Source organism: Lactuca sativa, chromosome 7 (assembly GCF_002870075.4).
Source record: "Lactuca sativa cultivar Salinas chromosome 7, Lsat_Salinas_v11, whole genome shotgun sequence".
In the NCBI taxonomy this organism is placed as follows: Eukaryota; Viridiplantae; Streptophyta; class Magnoliopsida; order Asterales; family Asteraceae; genus Lactuca; species Lactuca sativa.
In genome coordinates this window covers 71755549-71782130 of record NC_056629.2, presented here as the reverse complement: position 1 = coordinate 71782130, position 26582 = coordinate 71755549, and the positions used below count along the sequence as shown (strand labels likewise).

Genomic DNA, 26582 nt, shown 5'->3' with positions numbered 1-26582 from the left:
GATGATATTACCTGGTCAAGGAGGAAAGCGACAAGAAATGGTACATAGAAAAAATATATATTTATTTAGAATTAAATAAAAAAATATAATGATTATAGTTTGATATTAAATTATGCTATCCTTGTGAACATTTGTGCTTGTGTCATTGCATGCCTGCAACCCCAATGGTAGAAAAGTTTCATAGTATCTGTAACAAGATATAAAATTATAATTTTTTTAAAATAAAAATACTAAAGTAACAAAAGAATTAAAAAAAGCTTACTTTAGAGCTACATCTCCACAATGCTCTGCCACGTCATCAAATATGCAAATTGCTATTCTTTTCTCCTCAGATGTCCTATCCTTGCCCTAAATTTAAAATGCAAGTCTTATTTTTAATATTTGTATAAAAATTAAAAAATAAAAAATAATTATTTAAAAAAATATAATTAATGTTACTCAATACTCACCCAGAATGGCATCAAGTAAGGCAAGAGTTCATCAAAAAGAGGCAGAAATGGGGTCTTGAAAGTCTTGAGTAGAGTACCCAAACAATCACCAACCTAGATTTAACAAAAAAGAAAATATTATGAATAATTTATTAAGATAAACAGATTTATAAAAAAATAGATTATATAATATAAGAGCATATACTTCCTCTTGTTTGTTTTCTTCTTTCAACATTTCCCCTTCTTCTGCATCAAAGTCCTCTGTTTTGACTCTTTCACCCCTTTCATTTCTTCTTGCTGAGCTGGCAGTGATCACCTAGTTGATCTTTTCAACAATGCTTCTAGCTTGATTTTCATCTAAAAGGGGCCCACAAAATTTTTGCACATTCCTTGATTGAATCAATCATACTTGAGCAAATTTCAGTCTCAGGTTCCTAAAAGACAAAATCCAGTAAATAAAGATTCATATGAGCAAACATAAGTCAACAAATAGGGGGAATGACGAAAATAACCTTGTGAAGAGCCTTTACTAAAGTTGGTATGATATAGTCTGACAACGGTTTACATATGACTCATTGCAACCCTGAGATTGCTCCTTTTCAACAGCTAGTTTTGCTGAACGAATAACCTCAGGCATAGCTAAAAAGTCAAAGAAAAAGTCAACACTCAGAAAGAAAATAAAAAAATAACAGTTAAAGTTATCAGGGGTAAAAGAGGTATTTTATTTCGCCTGAAACTGCAGCCTTCCTAACTTCTTCATGGAAATAGAATTTAAGAAGTGGTACTAATGTTGGTGCAACCTGTCTTTTATTAAAAAGTTAAGCCGATTTTTTTCAAATGTTAAAAGACAAGAAAGGGTAAAAGTGGAATTTCATTTCACCTGATCAATCCATGGGAAAAACCCTTCTTTTAATTCATCAGCATAGCAACACCAAAGGGGTAAAATGCTCATTAACTCTCTTATCTCCAAGTGTAGCTTTCTCCTCAAGGACGCTGGTTTTGATCCCTATTCTTTTATCTCCAAGTGTAATACTCTCAATGCTGCAATATCAAAGGGTAAAATGGTCATTAACTCTCATTCAAGCATTTAATTTATTAAAAATCACACTTTTCATCATCAAACTTGTCAATATTATCATCTGAATCATCAACAGAAGTAATTGTAACATCTGGTTTAAGTTGAACAGAATGAAGCAATGGTGGCATCACAACATTCATGTAAGGGAGAAAATCTTGCCCTAGGCACTCGCAGAGTCTTGCCCATGCCTACAATAAAAATATATAATTATAAATTTATAATCTTTAACTCAATTTGTTTTAAAAGAGTAAGTTTAATAACAGAAAAAGAAAAGAAGCATACAACTTGCTTTATCAGTTGCATTCATGAGTATAGCTTTCAAGTAAGGCAGAACTGTATCCTAATACTTTTGAAAATGCTCCTGTAAATCATAAACTATGTGAGAACCAATTTAAAGAAAATAAACAAGTTGGTGAGAGAATATGAAGATGAATAATACCTGAGATGAATCAGCAACAGATGCCAAAGCAGTCAAAGCTCCCTCTTACACCATCTGCTTTGGATTCTGGAAATACAAAAATGATTCAGTATTCATATATTCATATCTTTTAAGGTTACTACAAAATTATTTATACCTGTAAAAGTACAATTAATTTCCCCACAATCCCATCCAAGTAAGGTTGTAGAAGTTTTGATGTACAATTTTCACTGAAGTTGAGCACTGCTGAACTCGATTTAGAAATCGATTTAACTTCAAACAAAGGTTCGCTCGTAATTGAATGTGTCACTGATTGGTTCGCAAGTCGACACTTTCGTTCGGAGTTTTGCAATTGAAATCTGAAATCAGTCACACGAATCTGAATCAAAATTCAGATGTTCGTGTTCTTGGCTCGCTGAATTGTCATTAGATTTGCTGTTCACGGTCTCGGAATTAGAGGAAATTACTTTCGTTTTCTGGGAATTTAATCGATTCGCAGGTTTGGTAAATATTCTTCGTTCGTATCTTTCATGGAGTATGGGATCGGAGGTTCGTAGTTGGTGGTCTAATTTTGACATTCCAAAGTATGAACAGTGCCTGAAAAACACGCATACATGATACAACAATGAAATCCACAAATACATATCGAAAGATAAAAAAACATATCATTACTCATTAGTAGTATCTTTACTAACCTGAACTCGTGGATTATGGAAATCATCCATTGTTGAAGCTAGTGATGGAAGAACAAGATGATGATATTGGTTTTACAAGTCTGTGCCCAAGTCTCTCTCTCTTTCTCTTTCTCTCTTTCTCTTTCTCTCTCTCTCTCTCTCTCTCTCTATCTCTCTCTTCGGGAGACTTCAATTTCACCCTTTATTTCCACCGTAGACGCCACCTATTAAGGGTTCGCGGATGATGAATTTATGAAAATGGTGAATTTCCCTTTTCTGTGACCGATGTCATGAACAACATTTGTTACAGCCACCTTCGATCCTAGATTGTCCTTGAATCTCTCAAGAGTTCCTAGCCCGATAATGATCTCGATTCCGGATCCTTTGAAAGCTTTGTGAACTTCATGATCGGCGTCGTAGATTGAAAGAAATGAGGAGTGGTGATGATATTAGGGTTTTTTTAGGTATTGATAAGTGAGAGAGAAGAACTATGGAAATAAGGCAGAGGATAAAATGGCGGCCTTTCAAAAATTTGGGATTTTCGTTTCCCCCCAAGCTGCGAAAAAGAAAACGTGCCTTTCATTAAATAAAATATAAAGCGACATCTCTACACGACACTCATTTTAACATAGGTGCCCTCCGTGTTTTTTATTTTTTTTTATTGGACACTAATTTTAGGGCGCGGAAAAATACGTGTCGTCTATGCTTCATTTTTTAATAAAACGGACATTATTTTTAGGGCGCCCAAAAATGCGTATCGTCAATCACTGCGTGTCATTGTTTGCGTGTCATTAAAGGCTATTTTTCTAGTAGTGTATACAAGAATACAAACAACGTCTCATGACCTTTCGCCATCCACCGAGTGGCTCGTGACCTTTCGCTGATCCACCAATAATATGCATATTTCAAATTACGGCTTTCCTACCATTTCTTTGTCATCACACGGGTCTATAGGCTCCCGACCAGTCGTCGTTCCGCTGTCAACCCCTACTTTAACTGTAATGAATAATTCAAATACAACAACACTTATACACATAAAGGCTATACTTCAGCTCTATTAATACAAGCACATGGAAACTACACTTCTACTAGTTTCAAGTACACTAACATTAAGCACCTAGAGGCCATACTACTAGCTCTTTAGATCCTAACATACATGGATATATATATATATATATATATATATATATATATATATATATATATATATATATATGTATAGTAATGATGGGTTTATATGTTACAAAAAACTAATTTTGGCGGATATGAGACATGGATTGAAATCAATTTCATTGTCCAAAATTATTGTTTCTCGATTTCCCGATTTATGCCAACTAAATTCAGACTACTAATTGAACACATCAATTCAGTCCGGGCTCGGTCAAGCACTTCAGATGTCGACATCAAATCATCAAGGGGACCAAAGCTATTGCTTTTCCTGTAATGGAAAAAATAACGAATAAACTTTGACTCATATGCTTGTATCATTTAATCACCAAGTCATACATGACACTTCGTTTTATAATATCACGTTACTGATGCATTTACGCAACACCAATGCATTACTGACTTGTAAATTACAGCTCATATATTTCCATTTCAAGAATATAATATATTATTGTCTCAGAATTACTCATGATAGAATCCATGAAAGTAATTCTCTAAGTGTGGGTTTATCCAATACTCAAAATCTCCATTTCCTAAGTACTCATGAATATTGAAGTAACCATTGCAATGTCTAATCACTATAGATAATATACAATTCAATTCATGACGGCCTTAATTTACTACTTACTTCCAAAAGTATGAGCGACTATGGAATTAAAATAATCAAATTATTCAGGAAGTAAATCATGCAAAGTGAAACACAATAATAAGCTAATTAACAATGGCCTCAACCCTGTTGAACATAAATAATCTCTATTATTTAATCACCATAATAATTATGACTTTATTCATATTATAATGTTTCGAGTAATCAACTAATCATTTGATTTAAATAACATCAACTAATCATTTGATTTAAATAACATCAACTATGCCATGTTATGAACATGCATACTATGCCTCTCTTCCTTTGTGAACAGATAGACTAGACACTATTCCAATGGTGCTTATTTCACAATTCAAAATTCATTTCACTATCTAGAATGTATTGGAATTCTAACCTTATATGCATTGACCTTCTGTGATGTCGAGGCTTCTATGTCACAGAGACCGAGCCACCGATATTATAGAATGTTCCATTGGAACTTTGTTACTAGTAACAATTCCATGATAATGAAGGTTCAAATTAAAGGTACACTCCTTGAACACTTCTCTTGCAATAAATTTTCCAACTCACATGTAGATTTAATAATCAAATCCCATTATGGAAACATATTCATATTCCCATATGACGATCATATGGATAATTACTTAGACGATTAACTGGTATCCTTCTAAAGATTCAACTGGCGGGTAACGGGCCTATTAAGTATTAACCTATAATATTATAACTTATTCATATCAATGGAAATCTGGTAGAAGTTAGATCATTCACTAATTCCAAATATACTTTCATGGATATCAAATATTGATAAGCCAGTCACGATAGTTGGGAGCCAAGATCATTTTGGCATATTCTTGACCCTTCTCTTGTAAGTAGACCAATAAGAATGTTTACATATAAGTAATGACTAATCTGGTACTTATAGGTACATAATAACGATTATAAACATAATTATAAGTTACCCTAAAAGCCTAGTAAGCATAGCTTAACTTACTGAGATTTCTAGCGAAAAACTTGAAAGTCATGGGAGGAACCTCTATACCGAGCACTTCTTTCTGTCCCATTATCTGCTTCCCCAGAGCCTTGCTAAAATGAGACTCCTCAGAACCTCGAAAAACTCCAGAGAAGTCGGAATCAAAAGGAAAGAGATATGAGAGTTATGGTGTGAAGAATGAGGGGCTTGAAGACTGTTATTTATAAAATCTAATGGGGCACGTCGTGCCAAAGTACCACGTGCACCGTGCCTATGGTAGGGATGGGGGTGGCTTTGGTCTTGCCACGTATCGCACACTGACTGGTGATGCATCTCCCTAGCCACATAAAATCATAAATCTTCAAAAATTCATATCTTTCGCATACGAGCTTCATTTTCGACGTTTTTTATATCCACACATAGTTATCGACAAGTACTACAACTTTAATAGTCTATGAAGATTACACTTGTCAATGTTCTTCGTATGAAATATTGGTATTACGAGATCTTCAACTCTCGTTCACATCGTTTTGGCTAACACTTAACAGGTTTTACTTTTGATTTCTATGTCGCACACTATTGTACCGTAATTTCGAAAAATCATAACTTCCTCATACGAAGTCAAATTTATGCGTTCTTTATATGCACGCTCTCACTTTTACGACTACTACAAATTTTGTTTAGATTACTTAAGCTAATAAGAACCCTATCTCCTATTCACTTTTTACGACATGCTTTGCCGTATAGGGTTGAACGCAAAATTTAGAACAATCATAATTTGTTCATACGAAGTCATATTTTGTATTGACGTCTACTACACATTTATGATGATTAATTTGGCTAAAAAGTAATATATTTCTACTTAGAATTTTAGAAACAACCGGTTTATATTAAATTCTACTAGAGTGAAATCGGGGTGTTACAATATATATATATATATATATATATATATATATATATATATATATATATATATATATATATATATATATATATATATATATATATATATATATATATATATATATATATCAGTTAGTTTTCTAAATGATGGATTATTTACTTAAATCATTTTTCATAAAGATCACTTCATATTCTGTAATTATTAAAATTCTTTTTATGAGACTAAATCATTTAATAAGAATTATAATGTAAATATAAGTATTTTGTAAATAAGAAGATCTATGTATAAACACTTTTAACTTAAACTTGTTTTAAATCAAATTTATTTAAGATATTGTTATCTTTATTATATAAATAATATTCACATATTCCAACTTCAATAAATGGATTTTAAAAAGCAAATAATGTAGTTTATTTGATATATGTGAATCTTATTTCTATATAAAAGATTCGTAATCATACTTTCACTTAGCTGTAGAGAAAATAATTATTATGGAACTATACGTTATGATGCCTGCCTTCCTTTTAAAAGAATGTCTAAGATTTAACACAAGATATTAAATCAACTTTATTAACAACTAAAGTCATTGTAATTATATTTTACATGTTAAAACTTAATTGTTAAACATTTTTTGTATTTTTCAAGTATAAAGTTAAGATACAAACCAATAGAATCATCTAAAACCTTAATGATAATAAATGATGAATTAAATCTTACTAGATAAAGTTTACTTTCTAACCGGTATAAATTATCTTCCTGTATACTTTTAGGATTTTATGTTGAGCACTATCAATTATACTTGAGTAAATTACACGAACCGTTCCTCGGTTAGGTATCGAAAAGCACATATAGTCCATATTTTTAAAAATTAACTCGGACCGTCCCTATGTTTTCATTTCCTTGCACGATTAGTCCCTATCACCGTTAACCGTTATTGGTTCCGTTTAAGTGCCGCAAAAGCACGTTTAGTCCCTCGTTCCTTTTTAAAAGACTATATTGCTGTTTTTTTTCATTTATTTATAATTTATCAATTAAATTAGATTAATTATAAATTTTAAAACTTATATCATTTTCATCTCTCTCTCTCTCTCTCTCTTTATCCTTCTCTCTCTCTCTCTCTCTCATTTTTCTCTATTCCTTATCCTATTTCTAAATTATCTCATATCATAGCCGACAACCATCTCCTTTCACCGTTGGCAACTTCACTAACCACCACCCATCAACCACCAAATTTGATACTATAACCAAAATCAAAATCTTAAACCCAAATTTGATACTAGAACCATAATCTGGAACTTATAATCAACAACGCCAAATCCTAATCTAATACCTTTAACCAACACCGATTTTCGAGATGAAGTCCCCAATCCTAAAACCAGTCATGAAATCCCTACATCAGTGTAATATCCAAAAGGACTGAGATGTAGAATCAGAACCCTAGATTTTTGTCATATATACTTTCTCAACTCTTGCAACCACCACATACCACCATCAGAGAAGAGAGAAGAGTTGTCGAAATATAGATTTGTAAATGGAGTATAGATCTAAAATCTAGATGTAAAAGGGTTGTTGATGGCATGCCCTAAATCACATATTTGACCAATGAAGACAAAAGAGGATGAAAACAAAGGGAGTTATTATTGGCGTACCCTAAATCGCAGATCCAAACGAAGTTATTGTCAGAATATAGATTTTCGTCTCACTTTCCCTCTATTTTTGTATCGTACCAGCACACACATACACGATATGTGTGTTATGTGTTTCTTTTTTATGGTGAAATTAACATCGCTGGCAATTAGTGGTCTGTTGGCGGTGGTTTGACAATTGTTGTGATGCTGGTGCTTTTAAGGTGTTGATCTTAAAGAAAAAAGAGGGATAAAAATATATTATGTTAGAATTTTAGGGTGGGTGGATGGAATCTAATTTATGGTTAATACAAAATAAATTAATTAGATTAAAAATAAAATAATGAGGGAAATATAGTCTTTTGATACATGAAAGTGACCCTCATCATGTAAATGCGTTTTTGAGAAGATGCGAAGAGTTCGAGTTGAGTTAATGCAGAGAGTTGTTTGTTTTGGCGTATCAGATAGCTTATGAATATCAGAGATATAGAAGGAGACTTAATGAAGAGTTTCTAACTATTTGTCTTTTTTTGAGACCGTAGAGTCAAAGCAATGATCACCTCTACTGATAAAGAGTGTGTGGTTGGTATTGTCAGAGCCAAGCGTGTGACATCCCCAAAATCTCGGCCAGAAAAGACCGATTTTCATTTATGCTTTTAAATATTTTCAGAGTAAATCCATTTTGATTTGAAAGAGTTGCGGAATTTGTTCCCAAAAACAAAACATGATAAAACAATGTTTACCGAAGCATTTCATAAAAGAAATGTATTTTCATTATAATCAAAACTCGGGGTGTCATGTTCTGATACAGACCAATAAGCATAAATGAATACATTACAAGTCATATAACAAATATAAACATATGCAGACTTGTAAACAAAACAACTTGATGGTTCATCCATCTCATGCCCTTCCGCCACTTCCTGTAATACAATTTAAAACTGAGTGGGTCAGGCTTGGGAGCCTGGTGAGCATATATGGTTTTCAACCCACAATAAATATCATATTTAATTTTCACCAACCAACAATAACCCAATTACCCATTCCCGTTATTCTCACTTTAATGTCCCTAATACAACTAACATAAGGGACCTAGTCTAAGAATATTTCATCGGGGCGACAACACATGCTTCGGGGGTACCTCAACAATATAAGTCAAATAAGGCAACCATGAGGGGGATGGAGTACAGCGAATGAACACCCAAGTTCATTAACACCTACAGGTGGCGAACCTGCTAATGTTTCCACAAGACTATCTAGAAAAGTATGTGGTCGTCATCTAAACTCCGCTAGATGACTAAATCAAACAACAACGAGGCCTCTCATCTGTTTATTACACACCAACTATCTACCCATGTTCTACCCAACATATTAGTAGATAAAAATATACATTTGTATACATAGTTTAAAAACCTGTATAGCATGCTTTAATCGACACATATATCACATAACAGATGAGGCACACACACACATAACACATATCTCATAGAGAAATAATCAGATCTATAAGATAGAAGAGAGTGAATACACATTCACACATAACACAACCAAATATATACACATAGCACGTATTTTATTTAAAATACTTCATATTATTGTATTTGGAAGAAAATAACTACACACTCACACTTATAAACAACAATACACTTAATACACTCGGACCAAACTTGTATTATTATCGTGTTTATGAAAGTTAGTATACACTCACTTGATCAGAAGATGATCCGACAGCACTACGGCTTATGGAAGTAGTAATCCACAGCAGATCTGGAAGATCTCCACAAAAATCGAACTTCTCGCGGGTAGAGCTTCGACTCGGAAACCGCACTTCTCGGGATCTTCGGGATCTCGGATCTTGCTTCGGGACTAGAGTATGATACCGGGGCTTCGGGGTATTTATGGCACGCAAAACGATTCAAAACGGGAGAGAGAAGAGAAGAAATGAACAAAACTCTCGGCTGCCTTCGGATCCCTTTTATAGAGGCTGGAGCCTCGGAGTACGCGGGGCGTACTGCAGTACGCAGCGCGTACTGCTTCCGAAATCGTCACTGCATGCGTCATCCGAAGTGTCGACACTCTCGGAGTACGCAGGGCGTTCTCGCGTACGCGGGGCGTACGTCAGATCGGACTGGTGACTCCCCCTTCGGATAATGCCGGATTTTTGATTTAAAAATAAATACAATTTATTTATCAAACTTCGGAAATTCATATCTTCTTCATACGAACTCCGTTTTCGACGTTCTTTATATCCACGGAAAGGTGAGACCACGCTCTACGACTTTCGTTTAGACTCCGTCGGCTAATTTTGACTTTATTTTTATTAATTATTTTTAATAGGCCGGGACAGAAACTTTCGTTATAAATTCATAACTTCTTCGTTTGACGTCTGTTCTCGCCTAACTTTTTATCGCTTCGATACCAACAATGAGATCTTCGATTCTCATTTAGATTGCTTCGGCTAAAAACCGCTCGATCTCAAATCGAGTATAATAGGCTGCATACCGCTAAGCCGGAACTTTGATAAATCATAACTTCCTCATACGAAGTCAGATTTGGGCGTTCTATATATATTCGGAAACCTCGTTTCAACTACTACAACATTAACCAAAGATATTAAGTTTATTTTACACTTAAATTTTGACGCTTATTTTTATTCTTAATTAATCAAACCACATAATTAAGCAATTAAGCACAAAACACATAATACTCAAATAATACAATCTTATTATTTCAAAACGGGTTACAAAGGTTAACCTAGACCATTACATTGCTAAAAATGGCAATCCCGGAAACACAGGCGTTACAATTCTCTCCACCTTAGAATGATTCCGTCCCCGGAATCACACATTGACAAACAAATGTGGATAGCGACTCAACATGTCACTCTCCGTCTCCCAGGTGAGATTCGGCCCATTCGTGTGTTTCCATCGGACAAGCACTAACCCAACCATTTTGCGTCGCAACTTCTTAGTCTTTCGGTCAACAATTGCCTCTGGTTCTTCAATCAACCTTTTGTTCTCATCAATTCACAATTCAGAAATTGGAATTATATCGGGAACTTCTTCTGTGAACTTCCTCAAATAACACACATGAAAGGTGTTGTGAATTCCATTCAGTTCTTCGGGTAATTCGAGCTTGTAAGCTTGGTTCCCAACCCTCTGAAGAACTTTAAACAGTCCAATAAACCTTGGACTCAACTTTCCCCTTTTACTAAATCTTATAAGTCCCTTCCATGGCGAGACTTTAAGCAAAACCGAATCTCCAACCTCAAAAGTCATCGGTCTTCGCTTCTTGTCATCATAGCTCTTTTGACGATCCTGAGCTGCTAACATTCTTTCCCTAATTATTTTCAACTTTTCAGCAGTTTGATGAACCATCTCCGGTCCCATAAACTGCTTTTCCCCAGCCTCAAGCCAACAAGACGGCGTACGACACTTCTGTCCATACAAAGCTTGATAAGGTGCCATCTTAATGCTCGAGTGAAAACTATTATTATAGGAAAATTCTACCAACGGTAAATGTTCATCCCAATTACCTAGGAATTCCAAGGTACATGCTCTCAGCATATCTTCAAGTGTTTGTATTGTTCTTTCACTCTGACCATCAGTCTGCGGATGGTAAGCTGTGCTTAAACATAACTTGGTACCCATTTCCTCTTGTAGACATTTCCAAAACCTTGAGGTGAAACGGCTATCACGATCCGATACAATCGTTAACGGAACACCGTGAAGCCTCACAATTTCCTTCACGTAAGAATTCGCAAGCTTTTCCATAGACCATTTCTCCTTGGCTGCTATGAAATGCGCACTCTTAGTGAATCGATCAACGACCACCCAAATCATGTCGTGACCATTCTTTGTTCTGGGCAGTTTAGTGACAAAATCCATAGCAATGTCTTCCCACTTACCCATAGGCACAGGCAATGGTTCTAAACTCCCGTACGGTTTCTGATGTTGTGTCTTGACTCTCGCACAAGTCACACACTCGGCCACATACTTTGCAACATCAAGCTTCATCGTCGGCCACCAGTAGTAGGGTTTCAGGTCCCTATACATTTTAGTGCTACCCGGATGAATTGAGTACATGGTTTTGTGAGCTTCTTCCATCAGAAGATCCATAATTCCTCCTGACTTAGGTACCCAAATACGATCTTGGAATACCTTCAGTCCATGACCGTTAGTACCAAACACCAACGTTTTACCCAAACGTTCCTCCTTTCGGTCATTTTTCTTAAAAGCTTCCTCTTGAGCTTTCCTTATACTTTCCACAATGGTCGAGACAACTTCAATTCTCAACGCTCTTGGCCTTTTCCTTTCAAGATTGACCTTCCGACTGAGAGCATCAGCAACAACATTAGCTTTACCGGGGTGGTAAAGTATCTCGCAGTCGTAGTCTTTAAGTAATTCTAGCCAGCGTCGTTGCCTCATATTCAATTCTTTCTGATTAAAGAGGTATTGGAGACTCTTATGATCAGTGAAAAGTTTGCACTTCGTGCCATAGAGGTAATGCCTCCATATTTTCAGAGCGAAAACTACCGCTGCCAACTCCAAATCATGAGTCGGATAATTCTTTTCATGCTCTTTCAGCTGTCGAGACGCATATGCTATCACCTTTTCTCTTTGGGTCAAAACACAACCCAATCCAACACCAGACGCATCGCTATAAACAGCGAAGTCTTCAACTCCATCGGGTAGAGAAAGTATCGGTGCCTCGCATAGCTTCTTCTTTAACTTCTCGAATGCTTCTTTATGCTTCTCACTCCAAGCATAAGTAGCTCCTTTGTGGGTCAAAGCTGTCAATGGAGTAGCAATCGAAGAAAAGGCGTGGATAAACCTGCGGTAATATCCGGCTAATCCCAAAAAGCTTCGAATCTCCGTGGGACTTTTCGGTTGTTCCCACTTCATCACAGCTTCAATCTTCGTTGGATCAACTATTATCCCTTCTTGGTTGACCACGTGACCCAAGAATTGGACCTCACGAATCCAAAAAATCACATTTGGAGAACTTCGCATAAAGCTTCTCTTTCTTCAAAACTTCTAACACTTCTTGCAAGTGCCTGCCATGCTCCTCCTGGCTTTTCGAGTAGATCAGAATGTCGTCTATGAACACTATCACGGATTTATCAAGGAAAGGATTACAAACCCTATTCATCAAATCCATGAACGCTGCCGGTGCATTGGTTAGTCCAAACGACATAACCAAGAACTTGTAGTGTCCATATCTAGTTCTGAATGCAGTCTTCTCGATATCTTGCTCTCTTACTTTCAGCTGATGATATCCTGACCTAAGATCGATCTTCGAGAAATAGCTCGAACCTTGCAATTGATCAAACATGTCATCAATCCTCGGCAACGGATATCTATTCTTTATTGTTGCCTTGTTCAGCTCTCTGTAATCGATGCACATTCTCATACTTCGATCTTTCTTCTTCACAAATAACACCGGAGCTCCCCAGGGCGATGAACTAGGTCTAATGAAACCTTTGTCCAACAACTCCTGAAGTTGCATCATTAACTCCTTCATCTCCGTCGGTGCTAATCGGTAAGGTGCTTTTGCTATTGGCGTGGTTCCTGATAACAAGTCTATTCTGAACTCCACTTGTCTATCAGGTGGCAATCCAGGAAGATCCTCGGGGAATACTTCCGGATAATCACACACCACTGGAATGCTCTGCATCACCTTCTTTTCCTTCTTAGCATCAATCACAAATGCTAAATATGATGTACATCCCTTGGTCAAACACTTTCTGGCTTTCATTAGAGAAATGATCCCAGAATTCACTCGCCGTTTGTCCCCATACACCATAAATGAATCTTTTCTAGGCGGGTTTACTTTAACTATCTTCTTCTTGCATAAAATTTCGGCATCATTGGTGCTAAGCCAATCCATTCCCAACACGATGTCGAAACCATTTAGTTCGATAGGCAATAACGCCTCGTGAAACTTATTCCCATTAAGGTCGATCAAGATATTTTTCATACGATGGCTAACAGGCACAAACTTGCCACTAGCTACTTCAACTAATAAAGCATTATCTAGTCTATCAACAGGCAAAGCTAGCTTTCTACCAAACTCATGCGAAATAAAGGAGTAGTTGGCTCCAGAATCAAACAATATATGAGCAGGTAATTCGTTTACGAGAAAGGTACCTGAAGCGACATCAGCTTCATCTTTCGCAGCCTCAAGTGTCATCTGGAAGGCCCTCGCCTTCGGCTTTGGTGGAATGTTGGGCTTTGCTACCTCCTTCTTCTTCGGACAGTCTTTCAAAATATGCCCCTCTTCATTACACCCAAAACACATCCTTTTGTTGTTCGGACATTCATTGGCAAAATGTCCAACCTTTCCACACTTGTAGCAGGTCACATCCTCGCTACATTTCCCAAAGTGCTTTTTCTTACACTTATCACACCACTTTGCTTCGCCTCCTTTTCCTCCAAACTTTTTCGAAACAGATTTCGAAAATTTTCCTTTCTTACCGGAACCAGATGTTCCATCAAACTTTCTTTTCTCACCAACATCAACCTTGTCGGTGGTTCTCCCCTTGATCATGTTCTCAACAGACTTGGCAGCCTAGATAGCTGCCTCTAGAGTAAGTGCCTGACGTACTGGCACCTCGTACTCCCATGGGAGTCCCTTCGCATACCGATCCACCTTTGTCAGCTCGTCTGGAACGATACACAAGGCAAACTCCATCTTATCGGTGAAGTTATTGGTGTACTCATCAACTGACACGCTACCCTTCGTCAATGTCAAAAACTTATTCTCCAACTCCAACAGATTTTGAGCCGAGCAGAACTTGCGCTTAAACTGCACCAAGAACTCTGCCCATGACAATTGCAGTGGCTCATTAGGGCTCAACGTCTTCCCTAGAGTGTTCCACCAACGAACGGCTCCACCTCGGAACTGACGCACTACATAGATAGTTTGCAACTTACCTCTGCAGCCACAAGTCATGAAGGCTAGCTCCATTTCGGAGATCCAATCCATAACCCCAATCGGATCCTCCTTCCCATTGAAGGTCGATGGTTTGCAAGTCAAAAAGTCCTTGTACTTACATCCCATTCCATCATTCCTTCCTTCACGGTTATCTTGCCTAACTATCGGTGGGTTGGATGGACCAACAGACCCACTGAAGTTTCCACCTTCCCGAGTGCCCTTCATTCAGTTCAGGCTCTTCCACACGAATCGACAGTTCTTCACGATTTTGTTGAAGCAACCGTCTAGTTTCATCCATCTGACGATCCAACATCGTCTGAATCATCAATTGCACACCAGCCATGGTTATTGGCTCAGATGCTACTGCTACGACAGGTATTGGCTCAATCACTGGTGGTTGATTCCTGTTTTCGTCAGCATTTCCAACTCCACTTCTTGTTCTCACCATTTTGATTTACACACCGAATAAGGTGAAATTAGATCCTCAATCATGATAGATATTCAAATCATCCTTATCACTCCGAAACGTTTACATGCTAGTTCTAATATCGTAGACGTACGCTTAGAATCCTACACACATAAGGTTTCTAGATCCGGTCGGCAACAGACCATAGATCCGAACAAATAATATCATATATGGCGACATATAACATTTAGCATATAAAATCATTTTAGGCAACTTTCCTAGAATAAACTAGTGCTCGTGTCTAAATCACAACAGACACACATCTCAAAACTTTACTTAGCATTCTAAGTTTAAGTCTAGAAATCCTACAAATTCCTAGTTCGCTTAAACTAATGCTCTGATACCAACTGTGACATCCCCAAAATCTCGGCCAGAAAAGACCGATTTTCATTTATGCTTTTAAATATTTTCAGAGTAAATCCATTTTGATTTGAAAGAGTTGCGGAATTTGTTCCCAAAAACAAAACATGATAAAACAATGTTTACCGAAGCATTTCATAAAAGAAATGTATTTTCATTATAATCAAAACTCGGGGTGTCATGTTCCGATACAGACCAATAAGCATAAACGAATACATTACAAGTCATATAACAAATATAAACATATGCAGACTTGTAAACAAAACAACTTGATGGTTCATCCATCTCATGCCCTTCCGCCACTTCCTGTAATACAATTTAAACCTGAGTGGGTCAGGCTTGGGAGCCTGGTGAGCATATAGGGTTTTCAACCCACAATAAATATCATATTTAATTTTCACCAACCAACAATAACCCAATTACCCATTCCCGTTATTCTCACTTTAATGTCCCTAATACAACTAACATAAGGGACCTAGTCTAAGAATATTTCATCGGAGCGACAACACATGCTTCGGGGGTACCTCAACAATATAAGTCAGATAAGGCAACCATGAGGGGGATGGAGTACAGCGAATGAACACCCAAGTTCATTAACACCTACAGGTGGCGAACCTGCTAATGTTTCCATAAGACTATCTAGAAAAGTATGTGGTCGTCATCTAAACTCCGCTAGATGACTAAATCAAACAACAACGAGGCCTCTCATCTGTTTATTACACACCAACTATCTACCCATGTTCTACCCAACATATTAGTAGATAAAAATATACATTTGTATACATAGTTTAAAAACCTGTATAGCATGCTTTAATCGACACATATATCACATAACAGATGAGGCACACACACACATAACACATATCTCATAGAGAAATAATCAGATCTATAAGATAGAAGAGAGTGAATACACATTCACACATAACACAACCAAATATATACACATAGCACGTATTTTATTTAAAATACTTCATATTATTGTATTTGGAAGAAAATAACTACACACTCACACTTATAAACAACAATACACTTAATACACTCGGACCAAACTTGTATTATTATCGTGTTTATGAAAGTTAGTATACACTCACTTGATCAGAAGATGATCCGACAGCACTACGGCTTATGGAAGTAGTAATCCACAGCAAATCTGGAAGATCTCCACAAAAATCGAACTTCTCGAGGGCAGAGCTTCGACTCGGAAATCGCACTTCTCGGGATCTTCGGGATCTCGGATCTTGCTTCGGGACTAGAGTATGATACCGGGGCTTCGGGGTATTTCTGGCACGCAAAACGATGCAAAACGGGAGAGAGAAGAGAAGAAATGAACAAAACTCTCGGCTGCCTTCGGATCCCTTTTATAGAGGCTGGAGCCTCGGAGTACGCGGGGCGTACTGCAGTACGCAGCGCGTACTGCTTCCGAAATCGTCACTGCATGCGTCATCCGAAGTGTCGACACTCTTGGAGTACGTGGGGCGTTCTCGCGTACGCGGGGCGTACGTCGGATCAGACTGGTGACTCCCCCTTCGGATAATGCCGGATTTTTTATTTAAAAATAAATACAATTTATTTATCAAACTTCGGAAATTCATATCTTCTTCATACGAACTCCGTTTTCGACGTTCTTTATATCCACGGAAAGGTGAGACCACGCTCTACGACTTTCGTTTAGACTCCGTCGGCTAATTTTGACTTTATTTTTATTAATTATTTTTAATAGGCCGGGACAGAAACTTTCGTTATAAATTCATAACTTCTTCGTTTGACGTCCGTTCTCGCCTAACTTTTTATCGCTTCAATACCAACAATGAGATCTTCGATTCTCATTTAGATTGCTTCGGCTAAAAACCGCTCGATCTCAAATCGAGTATAACAGACTGCATACCGCTAAGCCGGAACTTCGATAAATCATAACTTCCTCATACGAAGTCAGATTTGGGCGTTCTATATATATTCGGAAACCTCGTTTCAACTACTACAACATTAACCAAAGATATTAAGTTTATTTTACACTTAAATTTTGACGCTTATTTTTATTCTTAATTAATCAAACCACATAATTAAGCAATTAAACACAAAACACATAATACTCAAATAATACAATCTTATTATTTCAAAACGGGTTACAAAGGTTAACCTAGACCATTACATTGCTAAAAATGGCAAGCCCGGAAACACAGGCGTTACAAAGCGTGGGAGGCATGACCATATATTCCAACATTTCTTTTATATTATCCAGTTGTAGACTTATACCTTTTGTGCTATAAATAGATGGTATTGTTGATCGATTTAATTGCCTATCATCTTATATTCCTTGTAATTTTCTCAATATAGAAATACAAGTCTCTTTATCTCCATTAGCTTGTATTGTGTTGTTCATCACTTACTAACTTGTGTTTGAATGTGAACCATGTTATGATTCAACAAGTATCTTTAAGCTTACGTATATTTATTGATGTATTTTTTTTGATGTTTCATTTATAATTCTACGAACTTATTGTTATTGAGCCTCTCTAAGATCCATGAGATTAACTTACATTCCGCACCCTAATCTCTCTAATCATAAGTTTGTCTCTCAACATAGTCATTTTATATATGGTAAAGGATAAAACATGCAAATTTAAACTAACGGTGGCGGCGAGTGGTGGTTGGAGAAGGTGTCAACAGTGAAAGGAGATGGTTGCCGATAATGATATGAGGTGGTTGCCCGAATTGAGAAAAATGGCAGGGAATAAGGAGAAAATGAGAGAGAGAGAGAGAGAGAGAGAGAGAGAAAGAGAAAAAGAGAGATGAAAATGATATAAAGTTTTTTAAATTTATAATTAATCTAATTTAAATGATAAATTATTATTAATCGAAGAAAAAAATTGGCAATATAATATTTTAAAAAGAAACGAGGGACTGAAATGATAAATTTAAAAGAAACAAGGGACTAAACGTGCATTTGTGGTACTTAAACGGAAACCACTAATGACTAACAGTGATAGGGACTAACCATGCAAAGAAATGGAAACATAGGGACGGTCCGAGTTAATTTTTGAAAATAGGGACAATACGTGGTGAGTTCTTCTTGATAGTTTCTGGCAAATCCATCAACTACCTAAATGCTATATTAGGTCTTAAATATGATAAATGACTTAAAGTCATGAACACTGAGATGTAATCCATTTCTAGTAATCAAGTATGGCCTTGATAAATCCTATTTCTGATAGCAGGTCTAAAAGGAATAGGCAATTCTTTTAGAAAGAATATACACGTGGAGATCCGTACACATTTAGCAAGACTTGTTATAAAATGATTTTCTCATGTCATTGGATATGATCTTTATAATATTCATGTCATTGACTATGATTAAACATTTTCACAGATGGCTATGATTAGATCAACAAAGAATATTATTTACCATAATTGCATATTCTTCATATCAGATATGGCAAATAGATTTCAATAAACACCATTTTTCTTAATAGACATCTAATCGAAGATATATATATATATATATATATATATATATATATATATATATATATATATATATATATATAGTTTAGCCTGTAATTTTTCTTAATCCATATTATCCTAACAAAATGTGTAAAGCTTAAGATCCACTTGATATAAAATAAACATCTCAAGGTTGAAATCATCATCTTAAGCAAACATTCATGTTATCCTACCAAAATAGTAATTTTATGTCCGTAGGGACGAATTGAGTGAAAAAAATAATAATACAAATATGGTCAGAGTTAATTTTTAAAAAGAAAGAGTGAACATACATTTTGACACCTATATAAGGGACAATTTGTTTAATTACTCTTATGCTTAATATGAAATCATCATCTTAAGCAAACATCTCTCTCTTTCTCTCTCTCTCACTCTCTCTCTCTCTCTCTCTCTATATATATATATATATATATATATATATATATATTTTGTCTGCTCAAAGTCGAACTCTTGTTGCAAGGAAAATTAGAGACGTAGGTGATAAATATAGTTGAGGTATTAAGAACATAAATCCTCAGCATTAGGAGGGAAATCCTTGTGGTTGTTTCAATTTTGGATAAGTTTATATCGTTCGCGGTACAATTTGTAGTTTGCAGTTATATTAAACCACAATATACAATGTAGTTTGCGGTTTATGCTTAAAAAATGTTGTTCAAATTACTAATTCAAAATGTTTTTTTACTGCGAATATTTTGGACAACATTTGTTACTTTTTACTATTAAAAATAATTTACTTTTCACATATTAAATAAAACACATCTAACTAATGTCATTCTTCGATATAAGTAATCATATCATACATACTTATAAAGCTAGCATTTTTTCTTGAATCTCATGCATTTGAAACCCCCATTCTTTTTTCCTTTCACCACATTCATTTGAAACTCCCATGACTTTTCAATTTCTTTATAATAATAATTATAATTTGGTAATTAGGTTAAATAAATATCAAATCTAAAGTGTATTCATATATAAAGTAAATTTCAATATTAAAATAATATCTTTAATTCTACTTATAAAACTATGTTTTTTTAACTTTTAACATATTATACTTAATTTATTAGTTTTAATATATTGTTGGATGTAAACCATTATCATTTTAAAGGTATAATTTTTGAACAATTTGTATAAAATACTTAAAATATTAATTAAAATATAACATTATAGGCTCAATTTAAATATAAATTTTATTTAACTTAAACAACCGAAAGATTATTTTATAAATAGTTAAAAGTGATAAATTGTAGTGTCTTTCTAATAATGATTGTAAATTGGTTAATAAGGTTAAATAAATATCAAACCTAAAGTGTAATCATAAATAGACTAAATTTCAATTTTAAAATAATATTTTTACTTCTATTTATAAAGTTATGTCTTTAAATTTTAAAATATTATACTTAATTTATTAGATTTAAAATCTTGTTGCATGTAAACCATTATCAGTTTAAAGCTACAATCTTTGAACAGTTTGAACAAAATGCTTAAATTGTTAATTTAAATATAACATTACAGTGTCAACTTAAATATAAATTTCAGTTCCACTAAAAAACCAAATAATATTTTGTAAATAGTTAAAAGTTATAAGTTATAGTGATAAATGCAAAAACTAAATTGTAGTATCAGTTTAACTAAAATATTTCCTAAATATATTTATATAATCGTTAAAAATTTTCAAATAAGTAGCTTAAAATAACTTATAATAACAATAGTTAAAAATAACTCTATATAAATGATTATATCGTTACCTTTAAAATCAAAAAATAATGTTTGATGTTTTAAATAATTATAATGATATAAATTAAAACATTAAACAAATAAATTTTAAAAAATTAGTTAAAAATAACAACTATAAATTATATTAAACCATATATAATATTTAATTTTATTGATGTATAACTCGCGAGTAGAAGTCATTCAAACGATTGAGATTATGACGTTATAATAGATTTATATATTATCATATAATTCAAAATAATCAATATACTATATCAAATTAATATACGAATTATTATATCAAATTTAACAACAACGTTAGTGTTATATTTTAAAAAATATATATTTGTAAAGACTTCAACTATATAGGTGTTTCTGCGCATTACAATGTCAACTTAAATATAAATTTCAGTTCCATTTAAAATAACTAAAGAATATTTTGTAAATAGTTAAAAGTGATAAATTATAGTGATAAAAGCAAAAACTAAATTGTAATCTCAATTTAACTAAAATATTTCTTAAATATATTTTTATAATCGTTAAAAGTTTCCAAATAAGTAACTTAAATTAACTTACAATAACAATAGTTAAAAAAAACTCTATGTAAATGATTATATTGTTAGCTTTAAAATAAAAAAAACAATGTTTGATGTTTTAAATAATTATAATGATAGAAATTAAAACATTAAGCAAATAAATTTTAAAAAATTAATTAACAATAAAAACAACTATAAGTAACATCAAATCATATGTTATATTTAATTTTATTCATGTGTAACTCGCGGGTAGAAGTCATTCAAGCGATTGAGATTATGAAGTTATAATAAATGTATATATTATCATATAATTCAAAATAATCAATATATTATATCAATTTAGTATATACAAATTATTATATCAAATTTAACAACGATGTTACTGTTATATTTACGCATCGTTTAATGTAGTTATATAATAATGCATAGAGTAAATTACACGATTGGTCCCTATGGTGTGGGGTAATTTACGCATTTGTTCCCTAACTTATTTTTTTAACTCGGAATGTCTCTATTGTTTGTTTTTGTTACACGCTTGATCCTTATTTTTTGTTTTTGTTTCGCGCTTGGTGCCTGTTTTACTTAAAAATACTATTATTTAAATAGGGAAAAATTGTATGGTAGGTAGGGTAATGTGAGGGGTTGGGGTTGGGGGTGTGTTTATTTAAATAAGTTAAAAAATCAAGGGCGAAATAGTCTTTTTAGGTGAGACAGGGACCAGATGCGTAACAAAACAAACAGTAGGGATCTTCCGAGTTAAAAAAATAAGTTAGGGACCAAACACGCAAATTACCCTAAAGCATAGGGACCATTTGTGTAATTTACTCTAATGCATATAAAACTATAAACAATATTTTTACATATTTATCAAACAATACCCAAAAGACCGCACCGCACCAAACCGTATAACGCGGCTTAGAATCTTCACGGTGCGTTTTTACGGTCTCTAAAAACCTTGAGCCACACATACGGTGCAATTTGTGTTTTGACTTCAAACTTACTAGAGACACCACTAGTTGCAGATATTGAGTTCATCTTACAGGTTATGGGTTGAACCGGGTCAAGTAGATGACCCACGAGCGTAACCCGTAAAACTTGGTTTCATGGTTTTAAAGCATCATTTTTACACCAACAATATAATTTCTTATTAAATTATCATAACGGTATCACACTTTGTCCTCCCTCAATGAGATCGAGAGGATCAAGTCCCCTTGGGGACAAATAAAATTTAGGAACCACTTGGGTTGTGGTGACTTGGTAAGGCATGTGGAAGATATGGTGGATAACCTATTGACTCATGTTCAAATCCTGGCACTACTAAGCCCTTGTTGCCATGGAGGTTCGCCTGCAGTGACTCCAGGGCATGAGGCAAAGCCTCATGTTTGCAGCGGGGGATTAGTCGGTGCGCGAAAGCTGACCCGGACACCCTCGTTAGGGAAGTTCCCTTTCCAAAAAAAAAAAATAAAAAAAAAATTTAGGTGTAATATAAGAACATGTTAGATTTGTTGTTCAAAAAAAATTATATTTATTGTTTAGAATTCAAAATTTATTCTAATTATACATATCATAGATGTTTTCTTTAAAATTTGTATACTCGTTGATCAAAATATAAAATGTATAGAATATTGAAATAGAAAAGGGATTTGTTTGCAGCGCCAAGCCGTTTATAATAACTCTGTCATGGTACCCACTCTTTTAATGGTTCTTAGTACACAGTTTCTGCAGTCTCTATTATTTCACATGCACATACGATCTCCCAAATCAAGCTTTCTACTGTCTTTATCTTTTTTAATAGATTTCAAATTATCTTTATAACAGTTTTCGTCTTTACTTGTGGCTAGAGTACTGTGCCGGGGAAATGAATTACCATTGGATCCGTTGTGATAAAATGAATAAACATTAGTTTCGATATTCAGACAAGTGGGTATAATTTAAGTGTTGAAACATTTGTACCATCAGGTGGATTTGATTAAGATTGCCTGTGCAATCCAAAATATTTTGCATGTATATTTTATATTTTAGTATTTAAATTGAAATAAAATAAAATTCAATCAAAATCCCTTAAATTTAAAATTAGTTACCAAAAACAAGATTCGATTTTTTATTTTTCTTATTAATGGAATATAAAAAATATTTTTACCAAATTTTATTTGAAAACTGAAAAAAAATTATTTTTTTTTCTTAAAAAATCAACTTTTTTCCCTTATTTTATGTTTTTTTTTTTCAAAAAAATGAATATAAATCAAATCCCAAATCAATATCCAAAGCCGAGCATATCCATTGAGTGACTGTATACTTGTATTCACAAATGGAAATTTTTTTCAAAAAAACCTACTACTACTACTCCAATTTCAAATGAATACATATCAATTTACAAATAATTCAATGCCTTTTTTTCATCAAAAAATAAAAATAATGTAACAATTATCATTTCTTTTTAAAATGAATACCTCTAATCATAAACAAATATACTCATTCATACATGAATACACTGCTATTCATAAATAAATAGTTATTCACACATGAATACACTGATATTTACAAATGAATACACTGCTATTCATAAATAAATACAAAGTAAAAATAATGTAAAAATTATCATTTGTTCATAAAATGAATATCCCTAATCATAAATAAATACACTTATTAATCACACATGAATACCCGGTTGTTCATAAATAAATACAATCATTCACACATAAATACACTGATATTCACAAATGAATATAAGAAAAGAGTTGTTACCCTCTCGGTTTCAGCCCTCAATTCGTCCTTTTTCTCATTCCTTTTTGTCAAGTACTACCACATCAAAAGCACAATTTTAATGCTTAATTTGCTGCTGAAATCAAAGACCAAAAACAACTACAAAAACATTACATTTCTAGTCATTGTTACTTGTTGAATTTCAAGTAAATAAAGACCCAAGAAACCATCCATTGAACCCGCTTTTTGTTTTTGAAATTGATGAACTGATTTCTGCTCCTTTTTTTCCCTTTCTTCTTCTTCGTTCCCTACCAAGAATAACCACAACAATGGGTTTGTGTTTCCAGCGAAATCAAAAGAGGCAGCAACCTCTTGGCTTTTCCCCCTTACCTGCAATGTTATGGCTGCTTGCCTTGCTCCTCTCGGACCGGCCTCCTCCTTTCCCTTCGTATTGAACTCCCAGAGTAGAAGCAAAGCAGTTGGGAAGCTAATTAAGCATCCCCTCACTACCCCCTCTAAGATTGACAATAGCTCTAATGCTTCCATACTTCTCCTTTATTTAATTGAACTGAGAACCAGTGGTTTTATTCCCCTCCTCTTTGCGATCAATCTGCCCCATTGGGCCATCATTCTTTCCCTGCGAAGAATAACCACAAAGAGGGTCTGATTTAGACCATTATATAGTCGATGGTGCTCTTTTGGTTGTGTACAGATGAGGGAGACGTGTCCTAGGTATAGAGAGAAAGAGAGAGAGAGAGAGAGAGAGAGATACGACAAATTGAAAGGAAAGAGTGTGAGAAGTTATAGGAATTAAATAAAGAATCAATTACTATCATAACCTTTTCACTGGTTCAAAGTTACACTTTAATACCAATAAATTTCATGATTTACATAAATGGTCTGTCTGATAATAACCTTAGATTTGAATATTTAGATGGTCTAGATTTGTTCTCGCATTCTTAATCTTTTTAGTGTTCTCATTTTATCCTATTCATATATATATATATATATATATATATATATACACACACACACACTCTAATAAATGAATATTTTTTTGTCACATGTCACACTGTCATTGATTTGGCCATATGTCATTTTGTGGTTATTTTCAATTAAAATTTTTCCATATGACATTTTGTGGTTTTTCCATTTTATTAAATTACATATAATATTTAAATGTAATAATTACAATAAATGTATATCAATTTCAATAATTGACTTTCCTTCTAATTTAAACATTTCTAAATTAAAACTTCATTAGTTTCCTTTGTTTATTTATCTAAATTATTTGTTTCAATTTAAAAAAGAAAGAACATTTTAATTTTAATAATTCAATATTTTTCTTATTTTTCTAATAAATTCAAACTTTTTCAAATGTTTAGAATTTTCATATATATATATATATATATATATATATATATATATATATATATATATATATATATATATATATATATATATATATATATATATATATATATATATATATATATATATATATATATATATATATATATATGCTTGGTGAATATGTATATAAGCTTAGGTATAAAACTTGATCAAACTATGCAATTTCAATAAAAAAAATTAAATCAGTTTCTTATTATTTAAAACTTATATTTTAATCATTTAATTATACATACATTTATTTTTCATTATGCTTACGAACAATGTACTTTGAGGGTATAAGACAATGGCCACCAAATTTTTTGGATTTCACTCTTCATACGATTAATTTTCATTATGATTATAAACAGTTTACTTTGAAGGTATAACACATTGATCACCAATTTTTTTTTGGATTTCACTCTTTTGGTCCATGTATTTTACAATACGTTAGTTTGCCCCTTGTGATTATATTTTTGGGATATGGTTGTTCTAGTGTTATACTTCGACAAGTTCTTTTGCTCGCTGATGATTGCTTTGGAGGTCTTCTTTGCAAAACTCTTCTAACTTCGCTTCATATGTGTTACTTTCTTGATGTTTTGCCGCCATTACCCTCTAATGATGTCGCTTCGCTTACTGCCTATCCATGTTTTCCTTTTGACACTTAGCTTTTGGTTTTTTTCCTGGCCATCTTCACTTAGAATCGACCGAGAGAGAGGCAAAAAGCAGAGCATATCGAAAAGGGATAGATTGTCCGTAACCATTCAGTGTTGCACCAGTACCGGTGGAGAAGAGGGCCTCAAAAGCTTCAATGTTTTTGCAACACCACACCGATCAGCTTGTTGAATGTCGACCATCATAGCTTAGGTTAGGACTCTCATCGCCGATTACGGCTTCACACTTTTCTATGATGTTAGGTTTCTAATGGGTCGACCGGTGTTATTCTCAATCAATGGGTCAGCTCACCCCACTCCTCAATACCTCCTCATTGTCGTTGTTAGCCAATTATAGATTAATAGAATAATTTTATATCCTTAACAATAATGTAGGTGCTTGCATCAACAACAAGTAATGTCAACAACAACATCGGCTATATATAATTGTACT

The 26582-nt window shown here is 34.0% G+C and overlaps 1 pseudogene; it reads right to left on the bottom strand.

Moving 5' to 3' along the window:
* Positions 1 to 105: 105 nt before the first annotated feature.
* Positions 106 to 24632, bottom strand: LOC111881671 (uncharacterized; annotated as a pseudogene).
* Between the last annotated feature and the right edge of the window lie 1950 nt (positions 24633 to 26582).